Consider the following 18,177-nt stretch of genomic DNA (forward strand, 5'->3'; position numbering starts at 1 on the left):
GCGTGGCAGGGTGCCCGTGACGGGGTCTGGAGGGCCCGGGGAGGCTTCTCCTGCGCTTCTGGGCCTGAAAACCCCGGCAGGGTCCAGGGGCCCCACTGGGCCCCAGGTGGGGTGCTCCAGCCCAGGGCCCTGTCCCCGGCCTAGGGCCCTGTCCCCCGGCCTGCCGCACTGCCAAAGGCCCGGGACAGGGTTCTGTGGTGCCCAGGGAGCCTCCCCGTGCTTGGCTGGGTTCAGGAGCTCCGTCCGGTGCCCCTGAGGGCCCCTGGGAGGGTGGCCTCCCCACCAGGGGGTCCGTCCTCGGTCCTGCCGCATGGCAGGGTGCCTGGGACGGGGTCCAGAGGGCCCGGGGTAGGCTTCCCCTGCGCCTCCGGGCCTGGGAGCCCCGGCTGGGTCCAGGGGCCCTGCCGGGCCCCGGGTTGCATTCTCGGGCCATGGGCCCTGTCCCCCCGGCCTGCCCCACTGCCAAAGGCCCAGGACGGGGGTTCTGTGGTGCCCGGATAGCCTCCCCTTGCGCGGCTGGCTTCAGGAGCCCAATCCGGGGCCCCTGAGGGCCCCGGGGAGGGTGGCCTCCCCACCCGGGGCTCCGTCCTGGGTCCTGCTGCGCGGCAGGATGCCTGGGACGTGGTCCGGAGCATCCAGGCAGCTTCCCTTTCGTGCCCGGCCATCTGGTCACCCAGATCCCCTCGGCCATCTGGTTGCCCGGATCCCATCGGCCATCTGGTCACCCGCAATGCTTTCCTATGGGGCTACCAGATGGCCGGACTTCACTGGAAGTCCTGATGAGGCGCCATTCGCCTCCCAGATCCCAGCCAGGGCTCCAGGAGGTCCATGCACCACTGAGTACCCCTGGGCATAATGGATGAAAGCATGGCAAACTGGGTGCAGGCCTATGGCACAACAAAGCACACTGCCTGGCTTCAAAATGGCCCCTAGACCCCCACCACATGGCCAGGCCCTGCCTGTACCAGTCCTCAAAATGGCCCCCACCCACATGGACAGGCCCCATCAACACCCCAAAAAATCGAAAAACACACAAAAATCACCACAATCCAATGCCATCCATGCCCTCCATGATGTTTACATTAAAAAGACCCCACAGAAAGACTCAGTCCATGCACCACTGAATACCCCTCGGCAAAAGGCCCCAACAACAGCCCAAAAATCGAAAAACACGCAATAATCACCACAATCCAATGCCAATTATGCCCTCAATCATGTTCAAATTCAAGACACCCCACAGAAAGACTAGGCCCATGCACCACTGAGTACCCCTGAGAATAATGGATGAAATCATGGTAGACTGGGTGCAGGCCTATGGCACAACAAAGCACAATGCCTGGCTTCAAAATGGCCCCTAGACCCCCACCACATGGCCAGGCCCTGCCTGTACCAGTCCTCAAAATGCCCCCCACCCACATGGACAGGCCCCATCAACACCCCAAAAAATAAAAAAACACACAAAAATCACCACAATCCAATGTCATCCATGCCCTCCATGATGTTTACATTAAAAAGACCCCACAGAAAGACTCAGTCCATGCACCACTGAGTACCCCTGGGCAAAAGGCCCCAACAACAGCCCAAAAATCGAAAAACACACAAAAATCACAACAATCCAATGCCATCCATGCCCTCAATCATGTTCAAATTCAAGACACCCCACAGAAAGACTAGGCCCTTGCACCACTGAGTACCCCTGGGCATAATGGATGAAAGCATGGCAGACTGGGTGCAGGCCTATGGCACAACAAAGCACACTGCCTGGCTTCAAAATGGCCCGTAGACTCCCACCACATGGCCAGGCCCTGCCTGTACCAGTCCTCAAAATGGCCCCCACCCACATGGACAGGCCCCATCAACACCCCAAAAACATCGAAAAACGCACAAAAATCACCACAATCCAATGCCATCCATGCCCTCCATGATGTTTACATTAAAGAGACCCCTCAGCAAGACTCAGTCCATGCACCACTGAGTACCCCTGGGCAAAAGGCCCCAACAAAAGCCCAAAAATGGAAAAACACACAAAAATCACAACAATCCAATGCCATCCATGCCCTCAATCATGTTCAAATTCAAGACACACCACAGAAAGACTAGGCCCATGCACCACTGAGTACCCCTGGGCATAATGGATGAAAGCATGGCAGACTGGGTGCAGGCCTATGGCACAACAAAGCACACTGCCTGGCTTCAAAATGGCCCCTAGACCCCCACCACATGGCCAGGCCCTGCCTGTAGCAGTCCTCAAAATGGCCCCCACCCACATGGACAGGCCCAATCAACACCCCAAAAACATCGAAAAACACACAAAAATCACCACAATCCAATGCCATCCATGCCCTCCATGATGTTTACATTAATGAGACCCCACAGAAAGACTCAGTCCATGCACCACTGAGTTACCCCGGGCAAAAGGCCCCAACAACAGCCCAAAAATCGAAAAACACGCAATAATCACCACAATCCAATGCCAATTATGCCCTCAATCATGTTCAAATTCAAGACACCCCACGGAAAGACTAGGCCCCTGCACCACTGAGTACCCCTGAGAATAATGGATGAAATCATGGCAGACTGGGTGCAGGCCTATGGCACAACAAAGCACAATGCCTGGCTTCAAAATAGCCCCTAGACCCCCACCACATGGCCAGGCCCTGCCTGTACCAGTCCTCAAAATGGCCCCCACCCACATGGACAGGCCCCATCAACACCCCAAAAAATCAAAAAACACACAAAAATCACCACAATCCAATGTCATCCATGCCCTCCATGATGCTTACATTAAAGAGACCCCACAGAAAGACTCAGTCCATGCACCACTGAGTACCCCTGGGCAAAAGGCCCCAACAACAGCCCAAAAATCGAAAAACACACAAAAATCACAACAATCCAATGCCATCCATGCCCTCAATCATGTTCAAATTCAAGACACCCCACAGAAAGACTAGGCCCTTGCACCACTGAGTACCCCTGGGCATAATGGATGAAAGCATGGCAGACTTGGTGCAGGCCTATGGCACAACAAAGCACACTGCCTGGCTTCAAAATGGCCCGTAGACTCCCACCACATGGCCAGGCCCTGCCTGTACCAGTCCTCAAAATGGCCCCCACCCACATGGACAGGCCCCATCAACACCCCAAAAACATCGAAAAACGCACAAAAATCACCACAATCCAATGCCATCCATGCCCTCCATGATGTTTACATTAAAGAGACCCCACAGAAAGACTCAGTCCATGCACCACTGAGTACCCCTGGGCAAAAGGCCCTAACAACAGCCCAAATATCGAAAAACGCACAAAAATCACAACAATCCAATGCCATCCATGCCCTCAATTATGTTCAAATTAAAGACACCCCACAGAAAGACTAGGCCCATGCACTACTGAGTACCCCTGGGCATAATGGATGAAAGCATGACAGACTGAGTGCAGGCCTATGGCACAACAAAGCACACTGCATGGCTTCAAAATGGCCCCTAGACCCCCACCACATGGCCAGGCCCTGCCTGTACCAGTCCTCAAAATGGCCCCCACCCACATGGACAGGCCCCATCAACACCCCAAAAACATCGAAAAACACACAAAAATCACCACAATCCAATGCCATCCATGCCCTCCATGATGTTTACAATAAAGAGACGCCACAGAAAGACTCAGTCCATGCACCACTGAGTACCCCTGGGCAAAAGGCCCCAACAAAAGCCCAAAAATGGAAAAACACACAAAAATCACAACAATCCAATGCCATCCATGCCCTCAATCATGTTCAAATTCAAGACACACCACAGAAAGACTAGGCCCATGCACCACTGAGTACCCCTGGGCATAATGGATGAAAGCGTGGCAGACTGGGTGCAGGCCTATGGCACAACAAAGCACACTGCCTGGCTTCAAAATGGCCCCTAGACCCCCACCACATGGCCAGGCCCTGCCTGTAGCAGTCCTCAAAATGGCCCCCACCCACATGGACAGGCCCAATCAACACCCCAAAAACATCGAAAAACACACTCTAATCACCACAATCCAATGCCATCCATGCCCTCCATGATGTTTACATTAAAGAGACCCCACAGAAAGACTCAGTCCATGCACCACTGAGTTCCCCCGGGCAAAAGGCCCCAACAACAGCCCAAAAATCGAAAAACACGCAATAATCACCACAATCCAATGCCAATTATGCCCTCAATCATGTTCAAATTCAAGACACCCCACGGAAAGACTAGGCCCCTGCACCACTGAGTACCCCTGAGAATAATGGATGAAATCATGGCAGACTGGGTGCAGGCCTACGGCACAACAAAGCACAATGCCTGGCTTCAAAATGGCCCCTAGACCCCCACCACATGGCCAGGCCCTGCCTGTACCAGTCCTCAAAATGGCCCCCACCCACATGGACAGGCCCCATCAACACCCCAAAAAATCGAAAAACACACAAAAATCTCCACAATCCAATGTCATCTATGCCCTCCATGATGTTTACATTAAAGAGACCCCACAGAAAGACTCAGTCCATGCACCACTGAGTACCCCTGGGCAAAAGGCCCCAACACCCAAAAACACACAAAAATCACCACAATCCAATGCCATCCATGCCCTAAATGATGTTGAAATTCAACAAAACAGTTGTATCATGCCCCCATAACTATTCCTGTTCCTACTGGATACTAAGGCTACCCACAATATATTTTATTTTATGTTCTGAAAAAGTTTCAAAATTGTAGTTGCAGCAACTGTAATGCCCCAAACAAACAACATCAACTTACTTGTGAAATTTCTAATCCAAAAGTGATCCAAAGAAAGTCAAAAAAGCCTCAAATCCAAATATCCAGCAGCATCCACAAAAAGTCATCCTTCCAGGTCAAGATCCAAATCAAAGTGACCAGGACATGAACAAAGCACAGGGAGGAGCCTGCTGGACAGGAACAGGAAGTTGGAGACTGTGGGGCACTTCCTTCCTCCTATCCCCCCCCAAAATGAACTCCTTGCAAAAAAAGTGCTGGCAAATGTCAACCTGAGGAGTTATTCTGATAAAAATCATCATTTTCAGAAGGTTTATGCTGCCTGCTGGTGGATTTCTTGTGCAGAATTGCAAATTTTGCAATTTCGTGAGTGCGAGATTGTTGTTGCCCGCCGCTTCTACGTGTTCGCAATTGTTTACTCCCGCGATGGGTGATCACAAGCCTTTATGACGTACTCGCGTTGACAAACTCTCGCTGTGCAAGGTGGCGGGCGCAATGACGTAATCGCGGTCGACAAACTCCCGCGGGATCACGCAGCAAGATCCAAAATGGTGCAGCACACGCAAACATGGAGAAAAACATCTCTTCAAACGCTAAATGACGGTAAGTGAACGTCGCGCGCCGCAATATTGTATTTGTCAAGCGCGACCAAGCAAAAAAATCTGTTGCGTGCGAATTTGCGAATTTTCGGCCAATTCGCGAGAATTTGCGGATCGCGAATTTGCTGAAAATCCGCAAATTCCGCAAGCGGAACTGATTTTACGCCCATGCTTAGTGTCCAGACAGCTTCCCTTTCGTGCCCGGCCATCTGGTCTCCCAGATCCCCTCGGCCATCTGGTCGCCCGGATCCCCTCGGCCATCTGGTCGCCAGCAATGCTTTCCTATGGGGCGACCAGATGGCCAGACTTCCCTGGAAGTCCCGATGAGGTGCCATTTGCCTCGGGGATCCCAGCGAGGGCTCCAGGAGGTCGGGTACTTGGCCGCCTTAGGTCCCCTCTGTCACCTCGTGTGCACGGATTACAAGAAAGGGGGGTAATTTTCCTCCGGATTACTAGGGAGAGGGTCAGTCAGACCTCCATGAGGTCTGGCGATTCTGAATCAGGGGAAGGCAGGACCTGGGCCCGCCCGCCGGGGCCCCCAGGGGCCCGGGGACGCTCCTGCCTCTCAGCCCCTTGCCGATGGTCGTTTTCTCTGAGTTTTCTCAGGCAGTCCTCCGTGAGGTCTGGCCATGCTGAGAGGGGGAAGGCAGCCCCGGGGCCCGCCAGCCGGGGCCCCCAGGGGCCTGGGGACGCTCCTGCCTCTCAGCCCCTTGCTGATGGTCATTTTTCTCCGAGTTTTCTCAGGCAGTCCTCTGTGAGGTCTGGCCATGCTGAAAGGGGGAAGGCAGCCCCAAGCCCACCCTTCATTGCCCTCAGGGGCCCGGGGATGATCCTGCCTCTCAGCCCCTTACCGATGGTCGTTTTTCTCCGAGTTTGCCCAGGCAGACCTCCGTGAGGTCCGGCCATGCTGAGAGGGGGAAGGCAGTCCTGGGGCCCACCTGCTGTGGCCCCCACGGGCCCGGGGTTGCTCTTGCCTCTAAGCCCCTTGCCGATGGTCCTTTTTCTCCGAGTTTGCTCAGGCAGACCTCCGTGAGGTCTGGCCATTCTGAGAGGGGGAAGTCAGTCCTTGGGCCTGCCCGCTGGGGCCCCCAGGGGCCTGGGGATGCACCTGCCTCTCGGGCCTCTTGCCGATGGTCTTTTTTCTTGGAGTCTGTGTGCCCCGGCAGCAGGCATGCAGGGGATGCTAAGCCAGTGTACACCCCCTGTGCAGGGTTGCCTGCCAGGGGATGCTCCGGCTGTACTCTGATCGATTGGGCACTCTCGGTCTATTTAGGGATGGACTGCTTGGCCAGCCTCGGCTGTTGTTTCAAGCAAAGAGCTTCCACCCTGCATGGACTGTCTGACTAGGGAGGGCCTGCCGCGTGGCGGTTAGGTCGTTCACCCTACCCAGAAGAGCGAAGGCTGAGCGGCCCTGGCAGCTCGTGGCCCCCAGTGGTCTGACACGAGCGGAAGGGGCAGGTGGTGCCAGGCCCTCGGATGCTGCCTGGCTGGCAGGTCTGTGGGCCCTGTGTGCCACGCTGTCACCCCTCTCGTCCCAGCACGTTTCCACAGAAGCTTGAAACGACTGTTCCGAGGGGTGCCGCTGCCGCCAGGCTCCGGCACCCCTGCATCTCTCTCACGCTGCACCTCGGCCTGCCTTTCCCTCCCAGGGGAGATGGCTGGGCCTGCCGGTGCCCATGTGACCAGCGCACCTCTCCACACCCCTCCAGTGAGCCCTCCTGCCCAGGTGGGTGGGCTCCTTCCCCTGACAGGCTTCTGAGAGATGGAGGTTGCACGAAGGTCGCCGGTCAGGGAGATGGGCACGCGGCTCCCACCCCGTTGTCAGGTGCAGCTACCTGGTTGATCCTGCCAGTAGCATATGCTTGTCTCAAAGATTAAGCCATGCACGTGTAAGTAGACCCTGCCGGTACAGTGAAACTGCGAATGGCTAATTAAATCAGTTATGGTTCCTTTGATCGCTCCATCTGTTACTTGGATAACAGTGGTAACTGCTTTGGTGACTCTAGATAACCTCGGGCCGATTGAAATGAGTACACTTTAAATCCTTTAACGAGGATCCACAGGAGGGTGAGTCTGGTGCCAGCAGCCGTTGTAATTCCAGCTCCAATAGCGTATATTAAAGTTGCTGCATTTAAAAAGCTCGAAACGTTTACTTAAAAAAAATTAGTGTTCAAAGCAGGCCGGTCGCCTGAATACTTCAGCTAGGAATTATGGAATAGGACTCCGGTTCTATTTTGTTGGTTTTTGGAACTGGGGCCATGATTAAGAGGGACGGCCGGGGACATTCGTATTGTGCCGCTAGAGGTGAAATTCTTGGACCGGCGCAAGACGAACCAAAGCGAAAGCATTTGCCAAGAATGTTTTCATTAATCAAGAACGAAAGTCGGAGGTTTGAAGACGATCAGATACCATTGGTAGTTACGACCATAAACGATGCCTACTAGCGATCCGGCGGCGTTATCCCCATGACCCGCTGAGCAGCTTCCGGGAAACCAAAGTCTTTGGGTTCCGGGGGAAGTATGGTTGCAAAGCTGAAACTTAAAGGAATTGACGGAAGGGCACCACCAGGAGTGGAGCCTGTGGCTTAATTTGACTCAAGACAGGAAACCTCACCCGGCCCGGACATGGAAAGGATTGACAGATTGATAGCTCTTTCTCGATTCTGTGGGTGGTGGTGCATGGCCGTTCTTAGTTGGTGGAGCGATTTGTCTGGTTACTTCCGATAACGAACGAGACTCCTCCATGCTAACTAGTTACGCGACACCCAGTGGTCGGTGTCCAACTTCTTAGAGGGACAAGTGGCGTTCAACCACACGAGATCGAGCAATGACAGGTCTGTGATGCCCTTAGATGTCCGGGGCTCACCCGGCTCAGTACAAGAGGAACTGCAGGTTCAGACATTTGGTGTATGTGCTTTGCTGAGGAGCCAATGGGGCGAAGCTACCATCTGTGGGATTATGACTGAACGCCTCTAAGTCAGAATCCCCCCTAAACCGTATCGATACCGCAGTGCCGTGGAGCCTTGGTTGGCCTGGGATAGCCGGCCTCTCTTGGGGGGCCGGTGCGTAGACCTGATCGCTTGGGGACCGGAGTGCGGACAGAAGGGGGCCGCCTCCATCACCCTTAGTGCACCGCATATTCGTGGGTTACCCGGTGCAAAATCATTCGTAGATGACATGATTCTGGTTCAGGGTTTCGTAAGTAGCAGAGCAGCTACCTCGCTGCGATCTATTGAAAGTCATCCTCTGAGCCAAGCTTTTTTTTCTCCGTGCATGGGGGCCCGCGGATGCCTCCCTCTACCACATCCAGGGGTAGGTCCCTCTGCCGCCCGGCCGGCGGGAGGGACACGGAGGGGGTAACACGGGTACGTGGGAGGCTGCCTCCACCACGTGCCCTTCGGCACAGGGGCCTCCCCCTCCTGTCCCTGCCCCACCGGGGTGCAGGGATGGGGGCCACAATCCCTTGCGGGTCAGCAGGGTGACCAGATGGCCCACTGCTCCCGGGGAGGGAGGTGAGGAGCAGCCACCCGGGGGAAGGAAGCTCCAGAGCTTCTGCCTTGGTGCGCCTGGACCCCCTCGCCGGACTGCAAGGGCGACTGGGTACGACAGCCTCTCAGGCCATCTGGGCGCTGGGTCGTCCCGGGCCATCTGGTCGCCTGGCTGTGTGACCAGATGGCCCTGCAGGCAGGGTGACCAGATGGCCCTGCGGGCTGCGTGACCAGATGGCCCGGCGGGCTGGATGGCCAGATGGCCCTGCGGGCTGGGTGACCAGATGGCCCTGCGGGCTGGCGGCCGGGCTAACTCCAACTTTTGTCCCTCCCCAGAGTTCTGTAAGCCTTATAGTCGAGAAAAATGGGCTCCCCGTGCAGGCAGTCTGGAGAGTGGACTTGGCCTGGGCTTAACCTTCCTTGGGTCCCGCCAAGTGTCCGTGCGCTGGGGACGGGGCTTCCAGGGAGGCTCTCCCCGGCCTGGCTAGGATTCGGAAGGTGGGACCGGGCCCAGGGCTTGAACTCCGTCCGTCCGGCCCCGGGATGCGTGAACCCCCCCATCCTGCAAGCCATCAGAGGGTCCGGGCGCTGGGGACGGGGCTCCACCTGGGCCCGGGGAGGCTCTCCCCAGTCTGGCTAGGGTTTGGAAGGTGGGACCGGGCCCGGGGCTTGAGCTCCGTCTGGCCGGGCCTGGGGTGCGTGAGCCCCTGTCCTGTAAGCCATCAGAGAGTCCGGGCGCTGGGGACGGGGCTTCACCGGGGCCCGGGGAGGCTCTCCCTGGCCTGGCTAGGGTTCGGTAGCTGGGACCGGCCCGGGATTTGAGCTCCGTCCTGCCGGCACCGGGGTGGTGAGTCCCCCATCCTGCAAGCCATCAGAGTGTCCGGGCGCTGGGGACGGGGCTCCACCAGGGCCCAGGGAGGCTCTCCCCGGCCTGGCTAGGGTTCAGAAGCTGGAACCGGGCCCGAGGCTTGAGCTTCGTCCGGCCGGCCCCGGGGTGCATGAGCCCCCCGTCCTTCAAGCCATCAGAGGGCCCGGGCGCTGGGGACGGGGCTCCACCGGGGCCCAGGGAGGCTCTCCCAAACCTGGCTAGGGTTCGGAAGCTGGGACCGGGCCCGGGGCTTGAGCTCCGACCGTCCGGCCCTGGGGTGCGTGAGCCCCCCCCGTCCTGCAAGTCATCAAAGGATCCGGGTGCTGGGGACGGGGCTCCATTGGGAAGGCGGGAGCCCTCCAGCGGAGGTTCGGGGCAGGCAGATTGGTGTCATTTCGGTCCCGGCCATCTGGTCGCCCCCCTCTCGCCTCGGCCATCTGGTCGCCCCCAATGCTTTCCTATGGCGCAACCAGATGGCTGGGCTTCCCTGGAAGTCCCGATTAGGTGCCATTCGCCTCCTGGATCCAAGGTAGGGCTCCCGGAAGTCGGGCACTTTTGCGCCCTGGGTCCCCTCTGTCACCTCGAGTGCAGGGATTACAAGAAAGGGGGGTAATTTTCCTCCGGTTTACTAGGGGCAAGGGTATGCCCGGACACCCTCCTGGGGCTGGTGGTTCCCTGCCGGGGACCAGATGGGCTGTGTTCTCGGGCAACACCTCCCAGGCGTCTGGGGCTCCCTCCTCTGGCCCGCAGCGTGGCAAAGTACCCGGGACGGGCTCCATGGGTCCTGGGCCCTGCAACCCCGGAGCCCTGGAGCCCCGGAGCCCCGCAGCTCCGGGGCCCTGCAGCCCCAGAGCCCTGCAGCCCCGGAGCGTTGCAGCCCCGGAGTGCTGCAACCCCGGAGCCCTGCAGTCCCTGGAGCCCTGCAGCCCCGGAGCCCCGGAGACCCGAAGCCCTGCAGCCCTGGAACGTGGGCAAGCGGGAGCCCTACCACGAAGGACTCAGGATGGGCAGATGGGGAGTCCTTTCGGTCCCAGCCATCTGGTCGCCCCTCTCCCCTCGGCCATATGGTCGCCCACAATGCTTTCTTATGGAGCGACCAGATAGCAGGACTTCCCTGGAAGTCCCGATGGGGTGCCATTCGCCTCCCGGATCCCAGCCAGGGCTTCGGGAGGTCGGGCACGTTCGCACCTAGGGTCCCTTGAGCCTCGTGGTGTTCACTTGTTCCCAGAAAGAGGGGTAGCCTTCCTCCGGATTACTAGGGACAAGGTACTCTGGGACCCCTCTCGGCATAGCGGTCCTCAGCTGGCAGCTGGACGGTCCAGGATGCCGTCTAGCCCCGGGTCCGTCCCTGGGTCTGCCGCGTGGCAGGATGCCCTGGATAGGGTCTGGGAGGGCCCGGGCCTGGGGTCCCCGTCCCGCCCGGCCTGCCCCACTACCCGGGACAGTGGGGGTTCCGTTGTGCCAGGAGAGCCTGGCTGGGTTCAGGAGCTCCAGCCGTGGCTCCGTCCTGGGTACTGCCGCGTGGCAGGGTGCCCGTGACGGGGTCTGGAGGGCCCGGGGAGATTTCTCCTGCGCTTGCCTTCTGGGCCTGAAAACCCCGGCGGGGTCCAGGGCCCCCACTGGGCCCCGGGTGGGGTGCTCCAGCCCAGGGCCCTGTCCCCCAGGCTAGGGCCCTGTCCCCCGGCCTGCCGCACTGCCAAAGGCCCGGGACAGGGTTCCATGGTGCCCAGGGAGCCTCCCCGTGCTTGGCTGGGTTCAGGAGCTCCGTCCGGTTCCCCTGAGGGCCCCTGGGAGGGTGGCCTCTCCACCAGGGGGTCCGTCCTGGGTCCTGCCGCATGGCAGGGTGCCTGGGACGGGGTCCAGAGGGCCCGGGGTAGGCTTCCCCTGCGCCTCCGGGCCTGGGAGCCCCGGCTGGGTCCAGGGGCCCTGCCGGGCCCCGGGTTGCATGCTCGTGCCATGGTCCCTGTCCCCCCGGCCTGCCCCACTGCCAAAGGCCCAGGACGGGGGTTCTGTGGTGCCCGGATAGCCTCCCCTTGCGCGACTGGCTTCAGGAGCCCAATCCGGGGCCCCTGAGGGCCCCGGGGAGGTTGGCCTCCCCACCCGGGGCTCGGTCCTGGGTCCTGCCGCGTGGCAGGATGCCTGGGACGGGGTCCGGAGCATCCAGGCGGCTTCCCTTTCGTGCCCGGCCATCTGGTCACCCAGATCGCCTCGGCCATCTGGTTGCCCGGATCCCATCGGCCATCTGGTCTCCCGCAATGCTTTCCTATGGGGCGACCAGATGGCCGGACTTCCCTGGAAGTCCTGATGAGGTGCCATTCGCCTCCCAGATCCCAGCCAGGGCTCCAGGAGGTCGGGCACGTTCACGCCTAGGGTCCCCTGAGCCTCGTGGTGCCCACTTGTTCCCAGAAAGAGGGGTAGCCTTCCTCCGGATTACTAGGTACAAGGTACTCTGGGACCCCTCTCGGCCTAGCGGTCCTCAGCTGGCAGCTGGACTGGCCAGGTTCCCGCCCCAGCCCCGGGTCCGTCCCTGGGTCTGCCGCGTGGCAGGATGCCCTGGATAGGGTCCGGGAGGGCCCGGGCCTAGGGTCCCTGTCCCCCCCGGCCTGCCCCACTGCACGGGACAGCGGGGGTTCTGTTGTCCCTGGGGAACCTGGCTGGGTTCAGGAGCTCCGGTTGGGGCTCCGTCCTGGGTCCAGCCACGTGGCAGGGTGCCCGTGATGGGGTCCGGAGGGCCCGGGGCGGCTTCTCCTGCGCCTCTGGCCTGGGAACCCCAGCGGGGTACAGGGGCCCCGATGGGCCCCAGGTGGGGTGCTCTGGCCCAGGGCCCTGTCCCCCGGCCTAGGGCCCTGTCCCCCGGCCTAGGGCCCTGTCCCCCGGCCTGCCACACTGCCAAAGGCCCGGGAAGCCTCCGCGTGCTTGGCTGGGTTAAGGAGCTCCGTCCGGGGCCCCTGAGGGCCTCTGGGTGCTGGCCTCCCCACCCGGGGGTCCGTCCTGTGTCCTGGGGCATTGCAGGGTGCCTGGGACGGGGCCCAAAGGGCCCGGGGTAGGCTTCCCCTGCGCCTCCGGGCCTGGGAGCCCCGGCTGGGTCCAGGGGCCCTGCCGGGCCCTGGGTTGCATTCTCGAGCCCAGGGCCCTGTCCCCCCTGGCCTGCCGCACTGTCAAATGACTGGGACGGGGGTTCCGTGGTGCCCGGGGAGCCTCCCCTTGCTCGGCTGGCTTCAGGAACCCCGTCCGGGGCCCCTGAGGGCCCCGGGAGGTTGGCCTCCCCACCCGGGGCTCTGTCCTGGGTCCTGCCACGCGGCAGGGTGCCCGGGACAGGGTCCTGAGGGTCCAGGCGGCTTCCCTTTTGTGCCCGGCCATCTGGTCGCCCAGATCCCCTCGGCCATCTGTTTGCCCGGATCCCATCGGCCATCTGGTCGCCCGCAATGCTTTCTTGTGCAGAATTGCAATTTTGCGAGTGCGAGATTGTTGCTGCCCGCCGCTTCTACGTGTTCGCAATTGTTTACTCCCGCGTTGCGTGATCACAAGCCTTTATGACGTACTCGCGTTGACAAACTATCGCTGTGCAAGGTGGCGGGCGCGATGACGTAATCGCGGTCAACAAACTCCCGCGGGATCACGCAGCAAGATCCAAAATGGTGCAGCACACGCAAACATGGAGAAAAACAACTCTTCAAACGCTGAATGACGGTAAGTGAGCACCGCGCGCAGCAATATTGTATTTGTCAAGCGCGACCAAGCAAAAAAATCAGCTGCGTGCGAATTTGCGAATTTTCGGCAAATTCGCGAGAATTCACGGAACGCGAATTTGCCGAAAATCCACAAATTCCGTGAGCGGAACTGATTTTACGCCCATGCTTAGTGTCCAGACAGCTTCCCTTTCGTGCCCGGCCATCTGGTCTCCCAGATCCCCTCGGCCATCTGGTCGTCCGGATCCCCTCGGCCATCTGGTCGCCCGCAATGCTTTCCTATGGGGCGACCAGATGGCCGGACTTCCCTGGAAGTCCCGATGAGGTGCCATTCGCCTTCCGGAACCCAGCTAGGGCTCCAGGAGGTTGTGTACTTTCGCGCCTTGGGTCCCCCGAGCCTTGCGATGCGCACTTGTTCCCAGAAAGAGGGGTAGCCTTCCTCCGGATAACTAGGGACAACATACTCTGGGACCCCTCACGGCCTAGCAGTCCTCTGTCCTCAGCCGGCAGCTGGCTGGGCCAGGATGCCGCCCCAGCCCTGGATACATCACTGGGACTGCCGCATGGCAGGAAGCCCTGGATGGGGTCCAGTAGGGCCCGGGGAGGCGTCCCCTGCGCCTCCGGGCTCCTGGCTGGGGAGACCAGAGGCGCTCTTGCCCTTGTCCCCTGGCCTGCCGCACTGCCAAAGGCCCGGGACAGGGTTCAGTGGTGCCCGGGGAGCCTCCCCTTGCTCGGCTGGGTTCAGGAGCTCCGTCCAGGGTGCCCCGTCCAGGGCCCCTGAGGGGCCCGAGGAGGGCGGCCTCCCTACCCGGGGCTTCCCCTGCACCTCCAGGCCTGGGAGCCCCGGCTGGGTCCAGGGGCCCCACCGGGCCACGGGTCGGGTGCTCGGGCTTAGGGCCCTCTCCCCCCAGCCTGCCGCACTGCCAAAGGCCCGGGACCGTTGTTCTGTGGTGCCCGGGGAGCCTTTCTTTGCTCGGCTTGCCTCGGGGGCCCGGGGAGGGTGGCCTCCCCATCCGGGGCTCCGTCGTGGGTCCAGCCGTGTGGCAGGGTGCCCGGGACTGTGCCCGGGATGAGGTCCGGAGGGTCCAGGCTTCCCTTTCGTGCCCGGCCATCTGGTCGCCCAGATTGCTTCGGCCATCTGGTCACCCGCAATGCTTTCCTATGGGGCGACCAGATGGCCGGACTTCCCTGGAAGTCCTGATGAGGTGCCATTCGCCTCCCGGATCCCAGCCAGGGCTCCAGGAGGTCGGGCACGTTCGCGCCTAGGGTCCCCTGAGCCTCGCGGTGCACACTTGTTCCCAGAAAGAGGGGTTGCCTTCCTCCGGATTACAAGGGACAAGGTACTCTGGGATCCCTCTCTGCCTAGAAGTCCTCAGCCGGTAGCTGGATGGGCCAGGATGCCGCCCCAGCCCCGGGTCCGTCCCTGGGCCGGCCGCGTGGCAGGAAGCCCTGGATGGGGTCTGAGAGGGTCTGGGGAGGCATCCCCTGCGCCACCGGGCTCCCGGCTGGGGCCAGGGGCCTGGCCGGGCCCTGGGTCGGGTGCCCCGGCTCCGGGCCTCATCCCCCGGCCTGCCGTACTGCCAAAGCCCGGAACGGGGTTCCGTTGTGCCCGGGGAGCCTCCCCTTGCTTGGCTGGGTTCAGGAGCTCCGTCCAGGGGCCTGTGAGGGGCCCCGGGGATGGTGGCCTCCCCACCCGGGCTCCGTCCTGGGTCCTGCCGCGAAAGCAGGGTGCCTGGGATGGGGTCCGGAGGGCACGGGGTAGGCTTCCCCTGCGCCTCTCGGTCCAAGGGCCCGCTGGGCCCCGGGTCGGGTGCTCAGGCCCTGGGCCCTGTCCCCCAGGCCCGCTGCCCTGTCAAGGGCCCGGGTCGGAGTTCTGTTGCGCCTGGGCAGGCCTCCTCTGCTCATCAAGGTGTCCGGGGGCCCCAGTTTGGAGGGCCTTTCGGGGCCTCCTGGCAGCCTCCATGGCTGGGGCCCATCTGGGGCCATGGGCCTCCGGTCCGCCATTTCCTGGCGCCCGCTCACTCCTTGGTTGGGGCACGAGGTGTCCAGTAAGCATGGGTGAATTTTGCAAAACTCCAGAAAAAACTCCAACGCATCCAGAACGCTTCAGCCAGGCTCATACTAGACATCCTGCGTAAAGAACACATCTCTGGTCACCTGAAAAACCTCCACTGGCTCCCCGTCAATAAGAGGATCACTTTCCGACTACTAACCCACGCACACAAAGCACTCTACGAAATCGGACCAGAATGCCTCAACTCACGTCTGTCCTTCTACACCCCCTCCCGCCAACTACGATCTTCCAGCCAAGCCCTCGCCACTGTACCTCGCATCAACAAGACCACCATGGGAGGTAGATCCTTCTCATACCTGGCAGCTAAAACATGGAACTCACTTCCCACTTACCTTCGCCTTACCCAGAACCACCTAGCATTCAGAAAGCAACTTAAAACGTGAATATTTGACAAGTAATCCTCCTCCCCTCCCTAAAGCGCCTTGAGACCCTCTGGGTATGTAGTGCGCTATATAAATTTTATGACTTGACTTGACTTGACTTTCGGGCCTTAAAAGAATGGTTGAAATGTGTGCACATTCTTCGGCAGGTGGTCAGTAACTCGCACACTGGACTTTCTTCACTCAAGAATGTTTTAACAACCAGGTTTATACAGTGCGCCAAACACGGCACTCTGAAATAGTTACCCTTATCCATGGCCTTAACTACATTGGCGCCATTATCCGTGAAAACATAACCAATCATGTGTTTTCTTGGGGACAGCTATTGAAAGACCTTTGTGTTAAACTCACGCAAAATGTTTTCTCCTGTATGATTTTTCTCCATGGCAAACATGGCTAGTGTTGCATGTTTCCGAGCAGCTTTATAAACTTTGTCCGGGTCAACACCTGCGGTTACCTTTGCTTTAACCCCTGAAAAAGAGACCCAGTGTGCAGTGATGCACATGTAATCAATGGCTTGGCAACTGGTCCACATGTCTGTTGTCAGATGTATAGTGTGAACCGCACTCTTCTGCAAAGCTGCACCAATAGCCTCTCGCACATCTTCATGTAGTGCTGGAACCGCAACTCTGGCAAAATAGAACCGGCTAGGAACCTTCCATTTAGGGCAGAGCGTTGCCACTAATTCAAGAAAACCCACCCCTTCCACAAAAGAAAAAGGGAGAAGGTCCAGCGCTAGCATTATAGCCAGCTTAGTGTTATACAGACGCACCATTGGGTGGTTGCGTTCAAATGGATTGAAAGTAATTGAAAGTGAAAAAGAAAAACCTACCTGAAGGTTACGCTTGATTTGTACCATGTCCCTATAAGCCACAAACTTCAGAGTTCACACTATATAGTGTACATGTCCTAGCTACATTCTGCAATTTAAATTAAGTCAGTACCTCAAACGCTTCCAGACTTATAGTGCACAACATAGTCTGTAGTATATCCTATCCATTTCAATTGGGTGACCAGATGGCCGCAAAATGAAAATCACGTCGTATGGATTCTTATTGCGTTGTATGTACCTTGTGTGTAAGCCACATGCATTTAAAATGGCACAATGTAGTAGGGTATGCTATAGAATGTATTGCAGTTGGAAATCAAGCTCTATCTAGTATGGATCATGACTGATGACACAATATACGTGACTCATTTTGCAAAAAATGGAGGGAAATTTTAAAAAACATGTGTTTTATCACTGAAAGATTCTCACCACTTCTAAGCATGGCAAAGGCATGGAAATGACCACATGAAGGTGGCATGATGTTAGCTGTATGGTGCACTTTGAATTATGGATCCAGATTGTATGGTTTATAAATTATGGGCCAAAACGTAAGGCATACTTTTTCAAACATGTGACGTAATTAAAAAACATCATACATTCAACTTCACATTTTGACTAGTTCCCAATAAGCCACATACATGATACTTCACATGGGATTGTAGAACAAGACCAGGAACAATTTCCTTTTTAAATTATGTCTATATCATATATAGATTGTGAATTATAGCAGAAAGCATAAAGTGTTCTTATAACATAATTGAAAGGGAAAAAGAAAACCTACCTGAAGGTCACACTTGATTTGTACCTTGTCCCCATAAGCCACAAACATCAGAGTTGCCACTATATAATGTACATGTCCTAGCTACATTCTGCAATTTAAATTAAGTCAGTACCTCATACCCTTCCAGAATTATAGTGCACAACATAGTCTATAGTATTTCTTATTCATTTCAATTGGGTGACCATATGGCCGCAAATTGAAAATTGGGTTGTATGGATTCATATTGCGTTGTATGTACCTTGTGTGTAAGCCACATGCATTTAAAATGGCACAATGTAGTAGGGTATGCTTTAGAATGTGTTGCAGTTGGAAATCAAGTTCTATCTAGTATGGATCATGACTGATGACACAAGATACGTGACTCATTTTGCAAAAACTGGAGGCAAATTTAAAAAAATGTGAGTTTAATCACTGATAGATTCTAACCATTTCTAAGCATGGCATAGGCATGAAAATGAGCACATGGAGGTGGCATGATGTGAACTGTATGCTGCATTTGGAATTATGGATCCAGATTGTATGGTGTTTGAATTATGGGCCAAAACGTAAGGCATACTTTTTCAAACGTGTGACGTAATTGAAAAACATCATACATTCAACTTCACATTTTGACTAGTTCCCAATATGCCATATACATGATACTTCACATGGGTATGTATAACAGGACTAGAAACAAGTTGCATTTTAAATTATGTCTCTATGATATATAGATTGTGAATTATAGC

This window comes from Lissotriton vulgaris, chromosome 4_1 (assembly GCF_964263255.1).
Source record: "Lissotriton vulgaris chromosome 4_1, aLisVul1.2, whole genome shotgun sequence".
Classification (NCBI taxonomy): domain Eukaryota; kingdom Metazoa; phylum Chordata; class Amphibia; order Caudata; family Salamandridae; genus Lissotriton; species Lissotriton vulgaris.